The sequence below is a fragment of the Varroa jacobsoni genome, unplaced genomic scaffold (genome assembly GCF_002532875.2).
Source record: "Varroa jacobsoni isolate VJ856 unplaced genomic scaffold, vjacob_1.0 scaffold_1333, whole genome shotgun sequence".
Classification (NCBI taxonomy): Eukaryota; Metazoa; Arthropoda; class Arachnida; order Mesostigmata; family Varroidae; genus Varroa; species Varroa jacobsoni.
Genome location: NW_019214235.1, coordinates 1 through 6073, shown reverse-complemented (window position 1 = coordinate 6073; position 6073 = coordinate 1). Strand labels below are relative to the sequence as shown.

At 38.5% G+C, this 6073-nt stretch overlaps 1 long non-coding RNA gene across 2 annotated transcripts; it reads right to left on the bottom strand.

Annotated features, from left to right (window-relative positions):
• Nucleotides 1–863: 863 nt before the first annotated feature.
• Nucleotides 864–4802, bottom strand: LOC111268938 (uncharacterized). Of its 2 annotated transcripts, XR_002685469.2 has the most exons (4): nucleotides 4102–4802; nucleotides 3598–3700; nucleotides 3008–3074; nucleotides 864–2657 (listed from the first exon to the last, which is right to left on the bottom strand). It is a non-coding gene; the product is annotated as an uncharacterized LOC111268938 (long non-coding RNA). The 2 variants fall into 2 exon arrangements; XR_002685471.2 differs by lacking the exon at nucleotides 3008–3074 and having other exon boundaries at nucleotides 4102–4788.
• Nucleotides 4803–6073: the final 1271 nt, after the last annotated feature.

Below are 6073 nucleotides of genomic sequence, written 5' to 3'. Positions count from 1 at the left end.
TCTTCACGCATAGTTATACGTGAGGCCGATCAATCAATAACTCCGCTGCTTTACTGCGATCGATCCCATCAGAGAGACAGCCCGCTCCGTTCGGTGCCATATCATTTATGTGATGTCTCTGGACCTTCTCGCGTAATGTGGTTGTGCCCATGGCATGTTTGTGTAATTTATGATAGTCGATGAACTGATCAAGTCGTCCCTCATGGAGAACGAAGAACGTGCAAATTGCGACCTCGATAAGCGATCAGTTGACGAATACGGTCAACGGAGCATACAGGCGTGGCTATTAGGCAGCACTAAACCATGACAAGTTATTCCGTCGTGCAAATGGAAATTCTTCCCCAGAAACAGGTAGCATAAAGATGCACGTAATGTATACCAAGACTTCTAAAATACGTAGCAATAAAGTCGAAACAAAGGTTAAAGTAGAATAAAAACGGGTAAAAACTCACTGGCCATAACCCTATTTGCAGCAAAATCGGACATGAATCCACCTTACGTGTACGACAAGTTTTGAAGAATAGCTCAATCTTAGAACAGCGTTCACCAAGGCAGGATTCGCACACAGTAACCCGTCGATGATTTCGTCCAATCCCAAATACAGAGTGATTTCATTGCTAATTTCCTTCATGGGCATGCGTTAAACCTACGTCACTTAAAATTCAGCCGTCGGGTTTCTCATAGGTCTACCTGAAATGTACGAAACGTGCTTTGCACACTCATACCGATCATATTAAGAGCACGAATCAGCAATATGTAATTGGCCTATAGACGGTACTGCGATTAAATAATAAAGTGCCACCTCATTTACTTCTCAATGTCCAGCTCGTTTCCAGATACGTCATAGAACCTTTGTAAAAATATTGAGATAGAAAGCATTCGATTTTATTCATTAATGTCTCAGGTTGTTCTGGGTAAAACAGACTACGCAGCCACAAAACTGTGCAAGCGAAGAAACACTAGATAAGAGAGATTACTGAAACGTGTTTATGCTCGATAGTCTTAGACTTTTATGCTAAATACGTACAACATAAGCCCCCGACTTCAGTAATGCTTTGCCACATCTCGGTAACACTGACATAGCACGAACAAATCCTCAAACAGCCGGTTAAAACAACATATTCTGTACTTCTCACCACGAGTCGGTTGGGTTTCGACTTTAAGATCAGTATCGGAACCGCGGAATGCTTATCGTCACTCGACACAAGATCATTTATAGATAATCTATCGTGAGTTTGTTTCCATGATGTCCACTACATCGTTCACGCGGTGGTGCATGTACAGGGCACACCGGTAGCCATTAGGCTCTAAGCAAACTCGATGAGTACATGCGTTTACTGGCAGATAGCTTCATTGTCAGATAATGCACTAAGGTGAGCGTCGTATTTGAAGATCGAGGTAAAACGTGCAAAATTTTGACCATTCATAGCAGACAGTTTCTGGCTAACTTCTAGTATAGACTCACTGGATGCTGCTATTAGAGTTTAAAGGCAACAATATGATTTAGCGCAGAAAGCTAATAGTTGCTGACTGAAATTTTGTGGTCCCAAGTTGAATTCATCGAAAATTGGTGAAAAACAATAAGCTAGGACATCTCTAGCGAGACAACCCGTTAACAAACAAAGTTTTTTCAGAATAAAGGCTTAAAAGTTTACTATAACAGGCTGACTATAACTCGGGACCTCAGAATGACGGTCGAATTGCCCTGATTGCGAAAATAAAGCAAAACATGGACAATGTTTTCTTTGTCGGATACATACGAGATTCTCGAAAACACATTATGAAATTTTAATAGAAATACTGAAAATAAAGAAAAGATCCCTTTCAATCCGAACCCCGAATAAGTGAAATTACGGACGGTGTACCTTAGCTATTTAGTATATATAATTATCATCAACCAAAAGAACCATTTTGAAACGCATCGTCCCCATAAACGAAGTGTAAGTCGGTGTGTGCCGTTTACAACAGCAGAGTTAAAACAAAATGGCGTTAGACAAAAGCAGACCACATATACTCTTCAAATTGCTGTCAGTATAATTTCTGTTCCATATTTTCGACCCGCTGAGTTGGTCTGAAGAGTTTCGACAATAAATACATTACTATACGACACATACTTTCATATTTAAAAATATCTTAAAGTTCTAACAACATCAAATAACACATTGAAGCTAAACATTTCGAAAGAAAGAACGACTTACCAGTCATAGAAAGTGCCATTAAAGAGGACATCAATATGTAAAAAAAAGCGGACAAAAAATAGCTAGAAAATACTAGAAAATGTGTAAACCGAGAGAACAATAGCCGTTATCTTCAATCGTGTCTTGCTAAATTTCACACCAAGCATTTTGAAGGTTAGTTTTTAATTCTCCTTTCTTTTTCTTCTTGTGTTATATTACTACTGTCTTTCTCTGTTATACACAACTTTGAAGGTGTAGCGTGAGAAATGTTCAAAACTAGAACTCTGGTAATCGGCACGAAACGATGACAACAAGTTTGTCTAACAAATAAAATATGTTTCAGTAGTATTAATCCTTCCTCATTTTGTGTCGATTTTTTTATCTTCTTAAGGATGAAATATTGAAACTCTCAAATGCATATAAATTTATGGACAAACGAGTGGAGTACAGTATTTAACAGCTTCCATCAGTTGACAACCTCTGAAAAGAAACCAATACACCAAAAATAAATTAAATATGCGTATCAACTTAAAGTTAACGTAAAATTATATAGTGGTATTTCCGCACTAGTTGCTTCGGTAGCAGTATGCAAGACAGAGAGCTCAACGTTGCAAATTTGCCGATTAGAACATTGTTTCTAGATGGGGTGAACGAAATTACCATCAAATCCTGCAAAAAATTTATGTATAATACGATCATCGCTCATTCTTATTCTGCAATGCATAGGTGCATATACACATATAAGCGTTGATAGCTAAGCATTAGAGCTTATATGGCCGGCGTCAGAAACGGTCACATTAAGATTGTACGCCCAGCATACGCTCCGTTACCTGCCACCCAATACTGTTTTCGGATCTGTTTGGGACGACATCCGGTCCTCCAGCTACCAGGTTCCTACTAAACGCAGAGCAATTTTTTTTTAATTTAAATATCGTTAGTTCCCTTTAACAGACGAAACTGACCTATACTTTAGCCGTAGTAAATTATAGTAAATTTACACTCACTATCGTAAATATCGACGCAAAATGCTGGCAGAGCACTCGAGCCTAAACGAAGCTAACTATCTAAATGATATCCTAAAGCTTTAAAGCAAAACTAAGCAAAGGCTTTCGCATTCGTCATGGTCAAATATCTAGATTCATCATAACACTCCATTAAGCTTCCGTAATGCAATTGCGATCCAGCTGCCCTTTACAAATAGCGAACAGGTGATCATTACTGGGGAGACCCATCATATGTTGTATTGTTACTGGATGCATACACGTACACGTTCTTTTTTCATCTAACAGCGGTTAAGGGCTGCACAATAAACGTTAAGTTGAAATAGACATAACGGACCGTATGTAGATGTTCATATTTGAAAAAACGACGATGTTGCTTCTCATAAACATATATGTATAGTATTTGACGGTTCACTTACAGATCAAACGTGCACTTAATCTGTCATATAGTTGCTTTCTAGCGACCATCACGCCGCAAACAATTCAGCGAATCACAGTGACAGAAACACCCAGCCGCTGTAACTGTAAGATAATTATTATATATTTTACTACGGCGTTATAAATTTACGCAAACAATGAATGATTTACTAAAAGCAGTGAAAAACAGAAACGATATTGGGCTAAATTTCAACAATAACTAGTTATCGCACAGAACTTCAACGCTTTAGGATTCTGCCTCTATATTTGCCTAACAGAGGGTGGCCCACCGTGAAACATCAACAACTTCTGGCAGCTTGAACACCCCCTTGTTTCTGCCGCGTACCTCTACATGACGACATCAAGCAATTCACAATTATGAACAAAAAATGAATGAACAGGTTCCTTTTACGCTCAAGTCAACGACGCGCAATATCTGGATAATACAGTAATAATAGTTATTATATAAATGCAACTTGTGCTTCTAAACTAACACAGATTCATACCGATTAGATATTGCGCAATACAGATGCTAAACAATGCGCTATAGCTGAAAAACAAATATCCTATTGACTAGTTCAACGAAGATGTTAATTAAGCGCTAACCATAAATGTTTGATAGATAAGTAAGTGGCTATATAACTTTTCTATGAAAGTTATATGACGATGTCTGCTCCGCTGACGGCCGCAATCAACAACGTCAGAAGCAATCGCTATGCTGATTATAGTGCCTTAGTGCTGGCTGGCTCCAATCTGCTCTCGTCTTTCGATCAGCGTACAGCAACAGCCAGTGTATATGTTTGATCCTGAGAAACGAAGTGTCCGACGTGGCGCAGGCTGAGCGGTTGGTAGCTAGCGGGAGTTTTAAAAACAGTGGTTGTATGGATCTGGATACGGTATATAGGTTAGCGGATACCGATGTTATAGCTGAACAGTCTCTTGAGACGTGGGGCCGTTATAGCTTGTATGTAGTGAGTTGCTACAAGCAAGTGTCAACCTGACCACTGTGTTGGTATACGCAGCCTGACAATCTGCCCAAATAGTATACTAACTAAAAAAGCTCTAAAACGAATCTCCTTATGTGCTCACAGTATCTCAATTGGCTGCTCGTTCAGTCGGCGACGCAAACGTGTTCGTTTACGATGGCCACTAAAATCGAAGCGACTACCAAGCGAATTCAAGCCCAGAAGGGCTTCGTAACTATACGGTAAAACTAAGACATTAATAATCAGAATGTCAGCGTTTAGATAACGGACGCATCTTGAAAACCAATCAAATTAGCCGTTTATGCTTCTGGCCGTTTCATTCTTTAAGTGGGAAATATTGAGAGTTTAAGTTTAATAAAAAGGCGTATATTCAATATAATATTCCCTAGATGAGCCTTGTACACCTCCAGCTGAACATATATACTGTATAAACATCGTAAATTAATTTTATTCAGTAATCGTACGCTTGGTCCGCGCGTGAACTATGTGCATATAAAGGAATCATATTGGATGTGGCCGTTGGAACTATTGTGCAAAAGAATCTCTCAGGGAATTGGAGTCTTTGTCGTCAAAAGTTAATTTGTCAGCCCGCACCACATTAATAATACTACTAGCCTTAAAAGCAACTATTCGTCAGCTTTTTCCACTGACACATAGCTGTTTTCTGGACTGGAGTTATGAAATATAAAATCAAACAGCAGTAAAGGTAGTTTCTTACATTCTAATTATAGTAAATTATATATACTGATCTTTAATATATATATACATATACATATATATTCAATATACGATCAACAACGATGATTCTGACTTGTTGTGAGGGGATAGTTTAATTGTGTATTGATTCACATTTTTAACTATTTCTACATATCGTGTTCACCCGAGCAGAACGCCTTCTAGGAACTCTAGGCTTAATATTACATTACAAAAAAACTAGCTATCACGTATCTGCGTTTATAAATGTTTGTATGTTGAACTACCACTAGAGTTTTATCTAATTATTTGGAGGTGAGCTGTCTGTTAACTGACGTTGTTCTACCAAACGTAGTATTGAAAAAGGGATGCGTCTTAAGATTTTCCTTCATATACCCCTTCAGATGACTTTTTACGCTTCAACAATAGTCATTAAGCGTTAGGGCTTCTGGTTACGGCTGCCCTTCTGGCCCAATTCTTTATCTCTATGTAATTGAATATGTCATTGCAGTAAGCGACCATAAACGCAACGCCTTCGGTTCTGCCTGCATAGTACACACTAAGAGACATAATATGCGCTAGATACTAACCTGTTTGTTTAGTCCTAGACGAAGAAGCTTACCTCAGCTAAATATCTACATTGAAAAATATGCACATATTCCTGCTTCGTTTCGTGGCGAATTTTAGTGCATTATTACGTCCCAGTGACAATAGCAACCCAAGTCCATAGCACAGGTCACGTAATCGTCAAATACATCACTAACAATTAACTAGTTAATATGCGATCATGAACATATAT